The following is an 18498-nucleotide window of genomic DNA, read 5'->3' as shown; positions in this document are numbered from 1 at the left end:
ATAGAAAACACCCTAAAGTTTCTAAAACTGTTTGAATGGTGTCTGTGAGTATAACATAACTCATATGGCAGGCCAAAACCTGAGAAGATTCCATACAGGAAGTGCACTCTGACCATTTCTTGGCCTTCTATAGCCTCTTTATGGAAAATAGAGGATCTCTGCTGTAACGTGACATTTTCTAAGGCTCCTATAGGCTCTCAGAAGGCGCCAGAACGGGGAATGATGACTCTGCAGTCCCTGGGCGAAAAACAGTAGCGCATTTGGAAAGTGGTCGATCTGAGAACAATGACACGGGTGCGCACGTGCACGTGAAGAGTCCATTTTACATTTTCAGTGTTTGAACGAAAACAACGTCTCCCGGTCGGAATATTATCGCTATTTTACGAGAATAAACGCATAAAAATTTATTTTAAACAGCGTTTGACATGCTTCGAAGTACGGTAATGGAATATTTTGACATTTTTTGTCACAATACGCGCCGGCGCGTCACCCTTCGGATAGTGTCTTGAACGCAAGAACAAACACAGCTATTTGGATTTAACTATGGATTATTTGGAACCAAAACAACATTTGTTGTTGAAGTAGAAGTCCTGGGAGTGCATTCTGATGAAGAACAGCAAAGGTAATCCAATTTTTCTTATAGTAAATCTGAGTTTGGTGAGTGCCAAACTTGGTGGGTGACAAAATAGCTAGCCTGTGATGGCCGGGCTATCTACTCAGAATATTGCAAAATGTGCTTTCACCGAAAAGCTATTTTAAAATCGGACACCGCGATTGCATAAAGGAGTTCTGTATCTATAATTCTTAAAATAATTGTTATGTTTTTGTGAACGTTTATTGTGAGTAATTTAGTAAATTCACCGGAAGTTTTGGTGGGTATGCTAGTTCTGAACGTCACATGCTAATGTAAAAAGCTGTTTTTTGATATAAATATGAACTTGATTGAACAAAACATGCATGTATTGTATAACATAATGTCCTAGGAGTGTCATCTGATGAAGATCATCAAAGGTTAGTGCTGCATTTAGCTGTGGTTTTGGTTTTTGTGACATTATATGCTAGCTTGAAAAATGGGTGTGTGATTATTTCTGGCTGGGTACTCTCCTGTCATAATCTAATGTTTTGCTTTCGTTGTAAAGCCTTTGAAATCGGACAATGTGGTTAGATAAAGGAGAGTCTTGTCTTTAAAATGGTGTAAAATAGTCATATGTTTGAAAAATGGAAGTTTTTGGATTTTTGAGGAGTTTGTAATTCGCGCCACGCCCTATCATTGGATATTGGCGAGGCGTTCCGCTAGCGGAACATCTAGATGTAAGAGGTTTTAAAAGACTACAACTTGTCCCGACACTTCCAGACAAAGCATGCAGAGAAATATAGGAATACGTCTTCTGAGCAGAGGGCAAGTACATCGAAAGAGTTACTTTCTCAGTTGCAAAAGCAGCAAGGACTTTTCAGAAACTGCATTCAGCAAACAACGGAATTGCGAGAGCTAGCTATGTACTGTCCCACAAAATTGCTAATCATAGCAAGCCATTCGCTGAGGGCAAATTCATTAAAGAATGTTTAGTTGACTCTGCAGCAATACTTTGCCCTGACAAGAAAGAGCTGTTTGAAAATGTTTCCCTGTCAAGACGAACTGTGACACGGCGTGTTGAGGACATTGCAGAGAAAATGGAACAACAAGGTAAAGGATTTCACCTATTTCTCCTTGGCCCTGGATGAGAGCAGTGATGCATGTGACACATCGCAGTTGTTGATATTCTTATGAGGTATAACCCCAGACTTTGAAATGACAGAGGAGCTTGCTTCAGTGCAGTCAATGAAGAGCACAACCACAGGGAAAGATTTATAGGAAGAGGTTAATACATTTGTGGGAAAGCTGGGTCTGAGTTTTTAAAAGTTATCCAGTGTGACCACTGATGGGTGCCCAAACTTAACAGGAAAAAACATTGGCCATTTGAAAAAGATACAAGATCAAGTAGCTGAACCCAGATCAGAAAATGATTTTCCTGCATTGCATTATTCATCAGGAGGTGCTCTGTAAATGTGTTCTGAAAATGAGCCATGTTGTGGATACAGTCACTAAAGTGGTACACTTCATAAGAGCAAAATCTTTAAACCACAGGCAGTTTGTCTCACTGTTGGAAGAGACAGAGACGGGTCATGCAGATCTCCCCTACCACACAAACGTGAGATGGCTGGATTTGGGGAAGGTGCTTAAAAGGGTGTGGGACCTGAAGTCGGAGATTGCTGAGTTTTTGCAAATGAAAGGAAAATATGTGGATTTCCCTCAACTGCAAGATAAAGAATAGTTGGCTGATTTTGCCTTCACCGTGGACATCATGGTCCTTATGATTGAACTGGATTCCAAACTACAAGGGATGGGCCTTTTTGCACGTCAGATGTACAGCCTTGTCAAAGCCTTCAAGGGAAAATTACTCCTCCTGACCCACCAAGTAGAAGCCAACAATCTCACCCACCTTCCGGCACTACTAATCTGTTCCCTATCAGACGACCAGTGGGAGAAGTAGACATCGCTGGTGCGTGCTTTGAACGGTGAGTTTTCTCTTCGTTTTGAGGACTTCTAAGTGTTGGAAAATGACATGTTGTTGGTTTCATCTCCTTTCACCTTCAATGTGGATAACGCTCCCACTGACCTGCAACTTGAGCTTATCGATCTTCAGTCTGCTGCAGTGATTGGAGAACTATTCAAAACAATGTCACTGACAAGGTTCTATGCATCTCTCGATGAAAAAAATTTCCAAAGATTAGGAGTCATGCTCAGAAGATATTTGTACTGTTTGGGGAACAGACATTTTCAGTGGTGAAATATAACAAGTCAAGGCACAGATCATCTCTTACTGACTCTCACCTCTCAGCAATCCTGCGCATAGCGACATCAGAAACTATACTTGACTTCACTGCTCTAGTCAATGCCCATCAGAGACTTCAGTCCTCACATTGATTGAGTAGTTTAAATGTAATGTTGAGCTCTCTATCTTTCTTGTGTTTTTGTTCATACCCTTTAACAAGAGTTCTGTACGTGGTGTTGAATGCACAGTGTACTTTTCCCTCCGTGTAGTTCATTGCATGTTTAATAATGAAAATACCTACCAAAAGGAGAACATGGATTTGGTTTATTTCTGTGCAAATTAAAAAAGTAAAACAAGTAGGATGTCTGGATGTGATTTACAGCATATATATACAGTTGAAGTCGGAAGTTTACATACACCTTAGCCAAATGCATTTAAACTCAGTTTCTCACAATTCCTGACATTTAATTCTAGTAAAAACCCCTGTCTTAGGTCAGTTAGGATCACCACTTTATTTTAAGAATGTGAAATGTCAGAATAATAGTAGAGAGAATGATTTATTTCAGCTTTTATTTCTTTCATCACATTCCCAGTGGGTCAGAAATTTACATACACTCAATTAGTATTTGGTAGCATTGCCTATAAATTGTTTAACTTGGGTCAAACGTTTCGGGTAGCCTTCCAAAAGCTTCCACAATAAGTTGGGTGGATTTTGGCCCATTCCTCCTGTCAGAGCTGGTGTAACTGAGTCAGGTTTGTAGGCCTCCTTGCTCGCACACACTTTTTTAGTTCTGCCCACAAATTTTCTACAGGATTGAGGTCGGGGCTTTGTGATGGCCACTCCAATACCATGATTGTGTTGTCCTTAAGCCATTTTGCCACAACTTTGGAAGTATGCATTGGGTCATTGTCCATTTGGAAGACCCATTTGCGACCAAGCTTTAACTTCCTGACTGATGTCTTGAGATGTTGCTTCAATATATCTTCATAATTTTCCATCCTCATCGTGCCATCTATTTTGTGAAGTGCACCAGTCCCTCCTGCAGCAAAGCACCCACACAACATGATGTTGCCACCCCTGTGCTTCACGGTTGGGATGGTGTTCTTCAGCTTGCAAGCCTCCCCCTTTTTCCTCCAAACATAACGATGGTCATTATGGCCAAACAGTTCTATTTTTGTTTCATCAGACCAGAGGACATTCATCCAAAAAGTACAATCTTTGTCCTCATGTGCAGTTGCAAACCGTAGTCTGTTTTTTCATGGCGGTGGCTTCTTACTTGAGGAGCGGCCTATCAGGTTATGTCGATATAGGACCCGTTTTACTGTTGATATAGATACTTTTGTACCTGTTTCCTCCAGCATCTTCACAAGGTTGATTTGCCCTTTTCGCACCAAAGTACGTTCATTTCTAGGAGACAGAACACGTCACCTTCCTGAGCGGTATGACAGCTGCGTGGTCCAATGGTGTTTATACTTGCGTATTATGTTTGTACAGATGAACATGGTACCTTCAGGCATTTGGAAATTGCTCCCAAGGATGAACCAGACTTGTGGTGGTCTACAATAGTTTTTCTGAGGTCTTGGCTGATTTCTTTTGATTTTCCCATGATGTCAAGCAAAGAGGCACTGAGTTTGAAGGTAGGCCTTGAAATACATCCATAGGTACACCTCCAATTGACTCAAATTATGTCAATTAGCCTTTCAAGGTTTTACTGCTAACCTACAAAGCATTACATGGGCTTGCTCCTACCTATCTTTCCGATTTGGTCCTGCCGTACATACCTACACGTACGCTACGGTCACAAGACGCAGGCCTCCTAATTGTCCCTAGAATTTCTAAGCAAACGGCTGGAGGTAGGGCTTTCTCCTATAGAGCTCCATTTTTATGGAATGGTCTGCCTACCCATGTGAGAGACGCAGACTCAGTCTCAACCTTTAAGTCTTTACTGAAGACTTATCTCTTCAGTAGATCCTATGATTAAGTATAGTCTGGCCCAGGAGTGTGAAGGTGAACGGAAAGGCTGGAGCAACGAACCGCCCTTGCTGTCTCTGCCTTGTCGGTTCCCCTCTTCCCACTGGGATTCTCTGCCTCTAACCCTTTTACAGGGGCTGAGTCACTGACTTACTGGTGTTCTTCCATGCCGTCCATGGGAGGGGTGCGTCACTTGAGTAGGTTGAGCCACTGACGTGGTCTTCCTGTCTGGGTTGGCGCCCCCCCTTTGGGTTGTGCCGTGGCGGACATCTTTGTGGGCTATACTCGGCCTTGTCTTCGGACGGTAAGTTGGTGGTTGTAGATATCCCTCTAGTGGTGTGGGGGCTGTGCTTTGGCAAAGTGGGTGGGGTTATATCCTGCCTGTTTGGCCCTGTCCGGGGGTATCATCGGATGGGGCCACAGTGTCTTCTGATCCCTCCTGTCTCAGCCTCCAGTATTTATGCTGCAGTAGTTTATGTGTCGGGGGGCTAGGGTTAGTCTGTTACATCTGGAGTATTCTTGTCTTATCCGGTGTCCTGTGTGAATGTAAATATGCTCTCTCTAATTCTCTTTCTCTCTTTCTTTCTTTCTCTCGGAGGACCTGAGCCCTAGGACCATGCCTCAGGACTACCTGGCATGATGACTCCTTGCTGTCCCCAGTCCACCTGGCCATGCTGCTGCTCCAGTTTCAACTGTTCTGCCTGCGGCTACGGAACCCTGACCTGTTCACCGGACGTGCTTGTTGCACCCTCAACAATTACTATGATTATTATTATTTGACCATGCTGGTCATTTACAAACATTTTAACATCTTTACCATGTTCTGTTATAATATCCACCCGGCACAGCCAGAAGAGGACTGGCCACCCCTCATAGCCTGGTTCCTCTCTAGGTTTCTTCCTAGGTTTTTGGCCTTTCTCAGGAGTTTTTCCTAGGGAGTTTTTCCCAGCCACCGTGCTTCTTTCACATGCATTGCTTGCTGTTTGGGGTTTTAGGCTGGGTTTCTGTACAGCACTTTGAGATTTCAGCTGATGTACGAAGGGCTATATAAATACATTTGATTTGATTTGATTTGATCAGAAGCTTCTAAAGCCATGCATGATTTTCTTGAATTTTTCAAGCTGTTTAAAGTCACAGTCAACTTAGTGTATTTAAACTTCTGACCCACTGGAATTGTGATACAGTGAATTATAAGTGAAATAATCTGTCTGTAAACAATTGTTGGAAAAAAATACTTGTGTCATGTACAAAGTAAATGTTCTAACCGACTTGCCAAAACTGTAGTTTGTTAACAAAAAAATTGTGGAGTGGTTGAAAAACGAGTTTTAATAACTGTATTTAAACTTCCGACTTCAACTGTATATATATATATATATATATCTGCCAACACAGTCATACACATGATGTATAAGCCTGTAATATGATTCCGGTTTGCAATGGCAAAAATATATTCTAATTTGGCCCTCTATGGAAAATAATTGCCCAGGCCTGGTATAGAGTTTTTTTGTTGCTAATGTCGACTTGATAATCAGAAGCATAAAGCTTCTGATTATTAACTGATTTGTCATAATAAATTGATGACAATTAATTTATTAACTGATTTGTCATAATAAATTCAACAGCATAAAGCTGTTGAATTTATTAACTGATTTGTCATGTCCATGCCATGGCAATCAGTCTGCACAATTCTATCACAAATTATTTTATTAAGGATATACACCTACTGTACACTTGGAGACCTGTGATACAAAAATTGTCTTACAGGTAACACTTATTGTTCTTAGAATCAATGGTGTTCAAGAAACAGGTTAACAATTTCCTTGATAACTCGTTTTCCTTGAAAATGGTTTACAACATAACGTTGGTATAATTTCACTAAAGAACAAGAACATTTCTGTATTGTAATTCTATTCACAGAATACCTTGTTAAACATGTGACTAGTGCCTGGTAACAAATTGGCACTGTAAACTTGACTGAACACAGTTAGGTGACAATGGATAAGTCTGCCCTCCTCTTTCTCATCGGTACAGTTAGACATTTTAGTAGTATTATTGGGGACGAAGTGATATTCCTCATCGGCTTTTCTTAGCTATGGAGACAGGTCGTCAGCCAGAACCACCTGTGAAAAAGGAGCACAAATTATGCAAAAAGCTTAACATGAGTGGAAACATAACACTGATGATCAATGTACAACTAACGATAAGTGCACAAGTCACAATTCGATTAGTTTTTTTATTGTTCACAATAACTGTATGCTTGGGTTTAATGCATGTTGTCACAACCAACCATTAATTCACTAAATCTACACAAGTATGGTCTTATTGTAGTTCAATTGGGTGTTTGTTATAGCACAGGTAGGGATGACAATTTACACACTGCTGTCCTTCAGCGCCAAGAATGAGGACCACTGAACTAGTGCACACTTTGGGAGGAAGGGTAAAGAATCAGGACCAAGCCGACCCACTACCCCTAAACCGAAGTATGCATTCATATAATCCTCCTCATGGGCTTGAAAAGGAGTGAACTGGTAGTGTAAGGAATATGGCAGAAATCCCCCCAACCATGGTGGTAGCAATCCATTGCCTTCAATCCACAAAGGGGGGTTAACAAGTGCAGATCATTGGAAGAAGATGGTTAAGGGCACCAAGTAATTTTTCAGCCCTAGCTTCCCATGGGAGAGCATCCTCACCTGGCTGATGGAGGGTAGCTTGGTCAGTAGCATCTGGAAGGCAGGAGGGGGCCGTCTGCTGGAGCAGCTGCTGGGGTTGCCTGCAGACAGCAATGACGTTAGTCAGCTGAACCACTGGAAGGCAGGAGGGGGCCGTCTGCTGGAGCAGCTGCTGGGGTTGCCTGCAGACAGCAATGACGTTAGTCAGCTGAACCACTGGAAGGCAGGAGGGGGCCGTCTGAACCCTACCATGCTGTAGAAAGTATTACTTCAATTGGAATAATGCGGTAGACTTAGAAATGGTTGAGAGAGCACACAATAGCTACGTCCCACTTCTCCACCCTTCTCCTGAAGTGTGCACTTGCACACTGTTCATCGTGGATTTAAAAGCATAGAATAGGTGTGTAAGCATTAGCAGGAGGGAGTTTCTAGCATTGCTAAATCCATGAAAGAAAGTGTGCACACTTTGGGAGAAGGGTGAAGAATCGGAATGCAACTCACGCAGTAACATGACTTTTAGGTCAAACTCATATTGGTACTGCCCATGAGGAGAATCAGTGCAAAGTAATGACTTGCAACCATAGAGTTAGATACTATAGACATCTACCTCTATGCTTGCAACCTCCACCTATCTATCCAAGTAGTAGTTGGCCTACCTAATATAGGATACCTACTTGTGTCAGCTGGTATAGATGAACTCCATGAGGAGGGGAGGCAGAAGGACAAATTAACCCTGCAGCCAGAGAGTCCTCAATGTACCCTTCCATGGTCTTGGTCTCCAGACCAGACAGGGAATAAAGCCGCCCCCAAGGCGGTGTAGTCCCCCGGGAGGAGGTCAATGGCGTAGTTGTAGAGTTGATTTTTAATTTTACCTTTATTTAACTAAGCAAGTCAGTTAAGAACAAATTCTTATTTATAATGACAGCCTAGGAACAGTGGGTTAACCGCCTTGTTCAGGGACAGAACAACAGATTTGTACCTTGTCAGCTCGGGGATTCGATATTGCAACCTTTCAGTTACTAGTTCAACGCTCTAACCAATAGGCTACGCTGCCACCCAAGGAAGAGATGTGGCGCGGACCTTGTTGAAAACCTCCCGAAGGTCCTGGTACTCCGCGGGAATGGCTGAGAGATCTGAGGCTTTTCCCAAGCCCGCAGGAGGACGTCCATGGGCAGGCTGCGCTGCCTTGAGACAATGCGCGTGACAGAACAGGCTCCAACCCAGAATAGAACCCATAGCCCAGTTGATCAGGGGGTTTTGCCTCTGGAGCCATTACAATCCCAAAACCATGTGTACATGAGGAAACTCAATGAGCAGAAACTGCATGGACTCACTGTGGTTACCTGACACTCGCAGGTTGATGGGAACTCTACTGGGAGTGACCCTGCCAATAGAGAGTCCATCCAATGCTCTGGCGTCCATGGGAATGGAGAGGGGTTGTGTGGAGATGCCCAGCTCCGACACCAGGGTCAAGTCCATAAAGCTCCCGTCCATAAAGCTCCCGTTGGCCAATGAGCACCTGGAGATATTTAGTCCGGTCACCCCACAGCAGGTTAGCATGGGGAGGAGTACGAGTAATGGGAGATGGGAGACTCCCTGTATGGCCCACCAGCATACTGATGAGCCTGGTCTTTTAATGGACAGGTGGATATGTAATGTTCTGAAGTACCACAACACAGACAACTTTCGGAGCTCAGTCTGCGTAAACGTTCCTCAGGTGACAATCTGGCCCTGTCCAGTTGCATGGGCTCCGGAGGAGGCTAGTCGACAGTGAACTCAGGTGACATCGGATTCTCTCAGAAATGCAAGCATCTGGGACTTCCGGGATTCTTCAGAGGCAAGGGGGAACCCGTGGACGAGCACGTGTGGCCAGAAACAGACCTCCTCTCCCTGCTGCATTCCCGTAACCGCCCATCGATCCTTATGGTCAAGGCTATGAGGGAGTCAAGGTCCATGGGCAGCTCCCGGGCTGTGAGTTCATCTTTAATTACCTCCGATAATCCGTGAAGTAAGGTGTCGAACATGGACTCTGGGTTCCAGGCACTCTCGGTGGCCAACTTGTGAAAATCTACAGCGTAGTTTGATTTGTTCCAACAATGCATTGAAGGCATGGTCATGGCATTCTGCCAAGGTATGGAGTCCCTCCACAAGGTTATGAAGTAACTCCTTGTGTCTTCCAATGTGGCTCCTTGGAGGGGGACAGCGTTGCGGACCTGGTTCAGTCATGGACCTGGTTCAGTCATGGCCAGTTCGTACTATTACGACTCGGGATATGACCCAGATGCAAACACAGGAGGCGGATAGTTCGATTCTTAGAATATGTATTATAACAAAGGGGCAGGCAGAGGATCGTAATCCAAGGTAGAGTCAATCAGGGAAAGAACGGCAGGCAGTGTCAGGACAGGCAGAAAGGTCAGAACCAGGAAGACTAGAAAACTAAAGAGAAATGGAAAACACGCTGGTAAGATCTGACAAAACAAGATGAACTGGCAAAAGACAAACAGAAAACGCAGGTATAAATACACAGGGGATAATAGGGAAAAAATAATAGACACCTGGTGGGGGGTGGAGACAAGCACAAGACAGGTGAAACAGATCTATCTACACTGAACAAAAATATAAACCCAAAATGTAAAGTGTTGGTTCCATGTTTCATGAGCTGAAATAAAAGATCCCAGATATTTTCCATACACAGACAAAACATATTTCTGTCACGTCCTGACCAGTAAAGGGGTTATTTGTTATTGTAGTTTGATCAGGACGTGGCAGGGGGGGTGTTTGTTTTATCTGGTTCGGGGTTTGTTGGGATATGTGTTTATGTAGAGGGGTGTTTGTTTATGTTCTATGTTTTGTATTTCTAGGCTCTGTCCATGTTGTGTATTTCTTTGTGTTGGCCTGGTATGGCTCTCAATCAGGAACAGCTGTACATCGTTGTTGCTGATTGGGAGTCATACTTAGGTAGCCCTGTTTTCACCTGTCCTTTGTGGGAAGTTGTTTTTGCATTGCTGTGTGTAGCCTGCAAGACTGTTTGTCGTTCGTTCGTTTTCTTGTTTTGTTATTTAGAGCACTCAGCCCGCTGCGCCTTGGTCTACTCCATACGACGACCGTTACAATTTCTCTCAAATGATGTACACATTTGTTTACATCCCTGTTAGTGAGTATATCTCCTTTGCCAAGATAATCCATCCACCTGACAGCTCTTGCATATCAAGAATGTGATTAAACAGCATGATCATTACACAGGTGCACATTGTGCTGGGGACAATAAATCGGCACTAAAATATGCAGTTTTGTCACACAACATTATGCCACAGATGTCTCAAGTTTTGAGGCAGGGTGCAATTGGCATGCTAACTGCAGGAATGTCCACCAGAGCGATTGCCAGAGAATGTAATGTTAATTTCTCTACCATAAGCCGCCTCCGTCATTTTTGAGAATTTGGCAGTTCTTCCAACTGGCCTCACAACCACAGACCACATGTAACCCCACCAGCCCAGGACAGACCTCCACATTCAGCCTCTTCACCTGCGGGATCGTCTGAGACCAGCCAACCGGACAGCTGATGAAACTGTGGGTTTGCACAACCAAAGAATTTATGCAATATCTGACTGCAGTTTGGGGTCGTAATCAACTTCAGTGGCAAATGCTCACCTTCAATGGCCACTGATGCTGGAGAAGTGTGCTCTTCATGGATGAATCCCAGTTTCAACCCTACCAGGCAAGCGGTTTGCTGATGTCAATGTTGTGAACAGAGTGCCCAATGATGGCAGTGGGGTTATGGTATGGGCAGGCATAAGCTACGGACAATGAACACAATTGCATTTTATCGATGGCAATTTGAATGCACAGAGATACCGTGAAAAGATCCTGAGGCCCATTGTCGTGCCATTCATCTGACGACATAACATCATGTTTCAACATGATAATGCATGGCCCCATGTCGCAAGGATCTGTACACAATTCCTGAAAGCTGAAAATGTCCCAGTTCTTCCATGGCCTGCATACTCACCAGACATGTCACCCATTGAGCATGTTTGGGATGCTCTGGATCGGCGTGTACGACATTGTGTTCCAGTTCCTGCCAATATCCAGCAACTTCACACAGCCATTGAAGAGGAGTGGGACAACATTCCACAGTCAACAGCCTGATCAACTCTAAGCGAAAGAGATGTGTCGCACTCCATGAGGCAAATGGTGGTCACACCAGATACGGACTGATTTTCTGATCCACGCCCCTACCTTTTTTTAAGTATATGTGACCAACAAATGCATATCTGTATTCACAGTCATGTGAAATCCATAGATTATGGCCTAATGAATTTATTTCAATTGACAGATTTCTTTAAACTGTAACTCAGTAAAATCTTTGAAATTGTTGCATATATTTGTGTTCAGTGTAATAGAACTGAGAGGGTTTTCTTTAATGGAAGCCTCTCTAAAGTCAAACATGTAGGGTGTGGTGTACCACAGGGCAGCTCTCTAGGCCCTCTGCCACTGGCAGGTAATTTATGCTGATGATTCCGCAACCACAGCAAATGAAGTCACTGAAACCCTTAACAAGGGGTTGCAGTCAGTTTTGGAATGGGTGGCCAGTAATAAACTATGCATTTGCATTGATATCAGAGTGGTTAGAGGGACAATAGAGCCCCGAGTACCAGGCCATTAGGACCTGATGGAGGGACAATAGAGCCTCGAGTACCAGGTCATTAGCGGCCTGATGAGAATTAGAGTTGGGTACTACTAAAATACGTTGAGAGTGCATAAAATGAGATTACTGTGATTCATTGGTCACGTAGAATTTTACTGCAGTCATGACTCATGACTTGCCAGTGTGGCAGTAATAATGTCACAGCAACAGCCCTAGTCACAGGATTAACACACACACACACACAAACACAGGTCAGTAACTCTACCACCACCCAAGACTCTCATAGCTGGTACTTCTCTCACAGCTGGTATCTCAGCCCTCCACCACCACACACACAGTTTGCACAGACTCACCAATGCCGAGGACTTAACAGGTCCAGTCGAGCTCCCAGTTCGTCTGGTGTTGCTCCTGGTGAAGGGTATGTTGTCGTCAATCACATCTGCTTCTCATCTGCGTCTGACAATGCTGGCTCGCCGGGTCAGTGGCTAGATGGTTGGGGTGAAGACTACAGAAAGTCGGGTTACTCATTCTAGGATCTGGCTACTCATTCTAGGATGCAATAGGTGTCAGGGAGAGGCTCAGGTTGGCTGTCCTCTTATAAAAGGAATGCCAACCTGCCAGGCAATACAAATAATATAAAATATGTGTCTTTAGGCCAGACATTAAGCATACAACAAAATACACTTTTCACTCATATGACCACGTAATTCAGACTAAGAGGTACTAAAACTCATACATTGAACAAGACTTAGTCTTGTCAACGAATGACAAGTTGAGGGCTTGAAAGGCAAGTTTGCCTACATAAATGATATTAAATGAATGCAACAGATTGAAAGTGGACCTCTGCTATGGAGATAGAATGTTTCATGAAGGTTGGCTAAAGACGCTGTCACTGTAGAAAGTCATGCACACAAGATTCTACAACCTGGGCTTGCCTATTCTTTCGGTGAAGCTTCACATTCTAGTGACTCGTAAAAAATACAGGCAGCAGCTGGCAGGACTTCCACCCCTCATACTGGCTGTGGCTCTGCCTGGTGTGTGTGTTCCAAGGATCATCAGCTGAAATTATAAAGGATGGCAGAAACAATATTTACAATAAACTTCTAATTAGTTTTTCAACCAAATGCCCTATCATCACTTTTGGTATAAAGCAGTACGCTGGGGTTAGGAAATCCCTCTAAAAGGCAGACAGACTGCAAGAGAGACAGTAAGAGATTTTTTGAAAGTACCTGAGAGTTTGAGTCAGTGAGGTGATGTGCAGTCTAGAGGTGGCCAGGGCCACATTGTGAACATATTTCTACCCAGTGTGGAATAAAATTTGAAAAAAAAGAAAAAACCTGCACAGTGTGGATGCACTGAAAGCACATATATTAATTTAAGTTAATATGAATAGCAATAAAATACAGAGGACCCAATGTAGACAGAAGAGTCACATCCAGCTCACATGTAAGTATTATGTGTAAATGCACTTATTGGGATCTGAGAGTTTTCTCATCGGTATATTCTAAATTAAGTAAGAAATGTAGACATAGCCTAAGCATACCTGTAGACAGCTGTTGGTCAGTTGATATACTGACATGAATGCAGACAGTCACTCACTGGCCTCCTTGATGTAAAGTGTATTGAAAACTTTGTTTTCTGTTAGGCTGGTCCTGAGACTGCCTTCTTCGCTACACTTTGTGCTGGATTGTACACACACACACACACACAAATCACATGTTTTGGTATATTTTAACTTTGTTCAGAGGACAGGAGGATCATTTGACCTTTAGAGTTCAAAGTTTCTATGAACTTGCCCAGTGCAGTATTTTATAATTAAATGTCCTTGTGTGGAAAGAAAAGCCAGAGTAGGCCTACTTGATTATTGTAACGCCCTGGCCATAGAGAGGGGTTTTTGTTCTTTATTTTGGTTAGGCCAGGGTGTTACATTGGGTGGGCGTTCTATGTTCATTTTTCTATGTTTTTGTATTTCTTTGTTTTGGGCCATGTGTGGCTCCCAATCAGGCACAGCTGTAGTTCGTTGTTGCTGATTGGGAGTCACACATAAGGAGCCTGGTTTTCTTTTGGGTTTTTGTGGGTTTTCTGTTTAGTGTGTTCCTGACAGAACTGTTGCTAGTCGTTTTTTTGGTTTCTTTTGTATAGTGTTCGTTGATCATTAAATCCTTTCATGATGAACACATCCTCCGCTGCACCTTGGTCTCATTTGAACGACGGCCGTTACAGAATCACCCACCAAAGACGGACCAAGTTGCGGAGGAAGGAGCAGCACAATGAGGGGATGAAGCAGCGTGCTTGGGAGGTCATTGCATCCTGGTCGATGGAGGTGTTGGAGTCAAGGATTGACAGGACATGGGATCAATTATTTGACCACTGCAAAAACCTGCCGAGGGAGAGCGACTTACACGGGAGGCAGCCCCAAAAAGGTTTTGGGGGGGGCACACAGGGAGATTGGCAGAGTCAGGCGGTAGACCTGAGCCAACTCCCCGTGCTTACTGGAGGCAGCGCAGTACTGGTCAGGCACCGTGTTATGCAGTTAAGCGCACGGTGTCTCCAGTGCGCGTTCATAGCCCGGTGCGCTATAGGCCAGCCCCCCGAAGTGCCATGCGAGTGCAGGCATCGAGCCAGGACGGATTGTGCCAGCTCAGCGCGTCTGGTCTCCGGTGCGCCTTTTCGGTCCAGGTTATCCTGCACCGGCTCTGCGCACTGTGTCTCCAGGGCGCTGGGAGGGTCCAATTTGCCCAATGCCTGCGCTCCGCCCGTGTCGGGCCAAAGTGGGCATTCAGCCTATAGTGTGGGTAAAGAGCCTACGTACCAGAACTCCAGTGCTCCCCCACAGCCCGGTTTATCCTGTGCCTCCTCCTGGGACCAGGCCACCAGTGGGTCTCCCCATCTTGGTCAGTCCTGTGCCTCCTCCACGGACCAGGCCTCCAGTGGGTCTCCCCATCCTGGTTAAGCCTGTGCCTCCTCCACGGACCAGGCCTCCAGTGGGTCTCCCCATCCTGGTCAGTCTTGTGCCTCCTCCACGGACCAGGCCTCCAGTGGGTCTCCCCAGCCTGGTGAGTCCAGGGCCAGAGCCGCCAGAGCCGCCCGCCAGTCCGGAGCCACCAGAGCCGCCAGCCAGTCCGGAGCCGCCCGCCAGTCCGGAGCCGCCCGCCAGTCCGGAGCCGCCAGAGCCGCCTGCCAGCCTGGTGAGTCCTGTGCCTGCACCCAGGGCCAGGCCTCCTTCATGTCTCCCCAGCCTGGTGAGTCCTGTGCCTGCGCCCAGGGCCAGGCCTCCTTCATGTCTCCCCAGCCTGGTGAATCCTGGGCCAGAGCCGCCAGAGCCGCCCGCCAGCCCAGAGCCGCCAGAGCCGCCCGCCAGCCCGGAGCCGCCAGGGCCGCCCGCCAGCCCGGCGCCGCCGGAGCCGCCCGCCAGCCCGGAGCCACCAGGGTCGCCCGCCAGCCGGGTGCAGCCAGGGACTCCCGCCAGCCGGGTGCAGCCAGGGACGCCCACCAGTCCTCCGGCGCGGCCAGGGGCGCCACCTAAGTGGGCGATGCCAAGGGTGGAGCGGAGGCCACGTCCCGCACCTGAGCCGCCGCCGTAAGAAGGCCCACCTGGACCCTCCCCTTCAGAGTCAGGTTTTGCGGCCGGAGTCCGCACCTTGGGGGGAGGGGGGGGGGGTGTACTGTAACGCCCTGGCCATAGAGAGAGGTTTTTGTTCTTTATTTTGGTTAGGCCAGGGTGTTACATTGGGTGGGCGTTCTATGTTCATTTTTCTATGTTTTTGTATTTCTTTGTTTTGGGCTGTGTGTGGCTCCCAATCAGGCACAGCTGTAGTTCGTTGTTGCTGATTGGGAGTCACACATAAGGAGCCTGGTTTTCCTTTGGGTTTTTGTGGGTGATTGTTTTCTGTTTAGTGTGTTCCTGACAGAACTGTTGCTAGTCGTTTTTTTGGTTTCTTTTGTATAGTGTTCGTTGATCATTAAATCCTTTTCATGATGAACACATCCTCCGCTGCACCTTGGTCTCATTTGAACGACGGCCGTTACAATTATCCAAAATTGTGTAATTCTGTAATGGCAGGTAGTAATGTATTTTCTATACATTCATTAGTTGCATTGACACAAGGTTTTTAAATAATAATAATGTGCCAGAGGCTGCATCACACCCAAATCTGTGCACACTCATCTATAAATAAGCGTTGCTATTGTTAACAGTAAACCCCCTTGGGAATGACTAATTAGTTATTGACTTTCATGAACACATTGGTGTTACTGTGTGTTTTTGGCTACTATAACCCTAAACATAACATTGCTTAAAACAATGGTATTGCATATGTTAATTGACATTGCTTAAAACCTGTTGAGGACAGACGTTCCGCTAGCCAACATCCAATGGAACATCAGGGCGCGAAATACAAAACATCAAAAATCTAATAATTTCAATTTCTCAAACATACGACTATTTTACACCATTTTAAAGATACACTTCTCCTTAATGTAACCACATTGTCCAATTTCTAAAAGGCTTTACAGCGAAAGCAAAACATTAGATTGTTAGGACAGTACATAGACAAACAATAACCACACAGCCATTTTCCAAGCAAGGAGATGTCACAGAAACCCAAAATACTGCTAAAATGAAGCACTAACCTTTGACGATCTTCATCAGATGACACTCCTAGGACATCATGTTACACAATACATGTATGTTTTGTTCGATCAAGTTCATATTTATATCCAAAAACCCCATTTTACATTGGCGCGTGATGTTCAGAAAATGTTTTCCCACCAAAACTTACGGTGAATGAGCACATCAATTTACAAAAATACTCATAAACGTTGACAAAATATATTACAATTATTTAAAGAATTATAGATACACTACTCCTTGGTGCAACCGCTGTGTCAGATTTCAAAATAACTTTACGGAGAAAGCACATTGTTCAATATTCTGAGTACATAGCTCAACCATCAATGCAAGCTATACAGCTACCCGCCAAGTTCTGGCATCAACAAAACTCTGAATTAGTGTTATAAATCATTCCTTACCTTTGCTGATCTTCGGTGGAATGCACTCCAAAGACTCCTACTTCCACAAGAAATGTTATTTTTGTTCGAAATACTCCATATTTATGTCCAAATACCTCCGTTTTGTTCGTGCGTTCACTAGATCACTATCCAAAGGCATAATGCGCGAGCATAAATCGAGACACGAAATGTCAAAATGTTCCATTACCCTTCGTAGAAACATGTCAAATGTTGTTTACAATCAATCTTTAGGGTATTTTTAACGTAAAAATGCGATAATATTCCAACCGGACAATAGTGTATTCATTCCAGAAGAAAAAGAAGGAACGGCGAGCTCGCGGGCTCGCGCATAACCAAGCACTTTGTCTATAGGCAGTCCACTCATTGACTGAGCTACTATTCTCTGCCCAGTAACAGGAGGAGGGAAACAAATTCTAAAGGCTGTTGACAGCCAATGGAAGCCTTATGAAGTGCAATGTGACCCCACAGACACTGTAGTTTCGATAGGGATTCAAAAGAAGAACTACAATTCTCAGATTTCCCACTTCCTGGTTGGATTCTTCTCAGTTTTTTGCCTGCCATATGAGTTCTGTTATACTCACAGACATCATTCAAACAGTTTTAGAAATTTCAGATTGTTTCCTATCCAAATCTACTAATAAAATGCATATTCTAGTTTCTGGGCCCGAGTAGTAGGCAGTTTAATGTGGGTACCGTAATTTCCGGACTATTAAGCACACCTGAATATAAAAAAAAATATTATTTTGAACACAAATAAGCCGCACATGTCTATAAGCCGCAGGTGCCTGCTGGTACATTGAAACAAATAAACTTTACACAGGCTTTAACGAAACACGGCTTGTAACAAAAATAAATAGGCTTTAACGAAATACGGCTTGTAACAAAAATAAATAGGCTTTAAACGAAACACGGCTTGTAACAAAAAATAAAACATTTGCAGTAAGCTTTAGTTGTCTTTTTGCACTGAGTCAATTCCTCACGCTGCTGTTTCCAACGTCTTATCATCGACTCATTAAGACCAAGCTCCCGTGCAGCAGCTCTATTTCCTTTTCCAACAGCCAGATCAATCGACTTCAACTTGAAAGCTGCATCATATGCATTTCTTCGTGTCTTTGCCATGATGAGGGTGACAAAATGACTACCGTAATCAGAATGATGGGAAGTTTGAGAGCGCTCGATTTAATCTAAACAGTAAACAAAAAAGTTGTTTGACCTTAACCCGTTCGGCAATTTCATTGGTCTAATGAAAGCTTCATGCCGCCAAAAAACTGAGCACGTCACAGAATGTGTTTTTTTGGAGAAAAAAAAAATGTAAAGCGGGAAAAATCCATATATTAGCCGTTGTTTAAGCCGCGAGGTTCAAAG

The sequence above is a fragment of the Salmo trutta genome, chromosome 9 (genome assembly GCF_901001165.1).
Source record: "Salmo trutta chromosome 9, fSalTru1.1, whole genome shotgun sequence".
Lineage (NCBI taxonomy): Eukaryota > Metazoa > Chordata > Actinopteri > Salmoniformes > Salmonidae > Salmo > Salmo trutta.
Note: the sequence above shows the minus strand (reverse complement) of the source record.